The following is a 1581-nucleotide window of genomic DNA, read 5'->3' as shown; positions in this document are numbered from 1 at the left end:
AATCCTAAAAAAAAAAAAAAAACCTGGCTACCTGGCCACATTTCCTTACAAAAGTAGAAGTGAGTCTTTTAATACTTAGATCACCTAAGTCTTTGAATACTGGAGAATAATCACAATGACAAACACATGCTTTTACTTCTGGAATGAAAAGTGACTTGATTTCTTCACCAAACAATAATATGAATATATTTTGCTTGATCTAAATTTTGGGTGCAGATTATGTCTGAATCTTTATTAATGAAAGGTTATTGATTTAATTTTGTTTTCTTATTTTGTTAATATTTGGACAGTAATTGATTTTTTTTTCCCATCAAGTGTACTCCCTACAGCTCTCCCGACACCATAGCACCTGTGGCCCGTGATAGTCCCTTGTCCTCTTCCTTTCCATGTTTTGAGACAATGGTCTCTTTTTCACCCCCTTTGTACAACCCCTTCCCCTCCCACTGATGGAGGTCTCAGATCTATGGTCAGCTTGTGAGCTTTGTCTTTTCCCTGGCTTTTGTTCCCTTTCTATTCCATATATAAGTGAAACCATCTGCTATTTCTCATTCTTCTTCAGACATATATATATATATTACTTTTCATTTTGGACATTTTGTTCATTTTGGTTGTAATCCCCATGGACTTCCCACCACTACTTCACCCATGTGCCGTCCCCATAGTCCCACATGTTCTTCCCATCCCAGTTTTGATCGCGTTCCCCTCTTCTCCCCCATAGAATGTCTCTGGCTTAAAGTTACTTTTGCTCAGAATAAACCCTTCCAGCTCCATTCATTTGTCCTTTCTGGAAGCTATACTTTATCTTCAGGTGGGTCATCCTGGAATTACAAAGCATGTTCTGCTTTGTGGTATTCATTAGTGTAGCCTCTGATATTAGGGTGAGAAAATAATTCATGCATTAAATTTATTTAAGAAACCATTATCAATAAGGAACATTCGATGCTCTTCCATGTATAAAAAGCTTTGTAGGAGATATTTTACCAAATAAGTCTTTCAGAGGTTTGGTCAGAGAACTTTCTTTTGTGCCTCTCCCATAATCCCAGTGAATGATACTGTCTTCTTACTGATAAAAGCTTATTTAGAACTCAAAAAGGAATGGGGTGCCCCAGGTATTTATCAAAAATCAAGCAGTCGTAACTGGAATTTCAAGAATGCTATCATAACAGAAATTTTAATATCTAGTGAGGATACTGAGCCTCCCTATTTTGCATTTGAGTCCCAATCCTGGACTAACAATGGTCTCTTTTTCACCCCCTTTGTTCATTCTCTTTACTGTGGATTTATGCATTTCTTTGACACTTGTCTCAATCCTTTTGAATTTCTTTCATCTGTTTCCTTTCCTTTCTTCCCACTTGTTTCTCTTCTTCCCTTTCTCCTTTACAAATTTGTACAAACATATCCTTCCAATGTCCCTGTACCTTACAAAAAACACAGTGATTATGCTTTAGGGTTTCACTTCTACTTCATCTCCATGCCCTCTCATTTACTCTTTCTAAACCCTGTCTTTTCTGTTCTCTCTATGAGAGAAGTTTAGACCTCAGCTCTGAATTTTAAATTCTAAAGCTTATGTTCCCTTATTAG

Source organism: Condylura cristata, unplaced genomic scaffold (genome assembly GCF_000260355.1).
Source record: "Condylura cristata isolate star-nosed mole 26May11 unplaced genomic scaffold, ConCri1.0 scaffold00046, whole genome shotgun sequence".
Classification (NCBI taxonomy): Eukaryota; Metazoa; Chordata; class Mammalia; order Eulipotyphla; family Talpidae; genus Condylura; species Condylura cristata.
The sequence above is the reverse complement of the archived record's forward strand: the minus strand, read 5'-3'. Positions refer to the sequence as shown.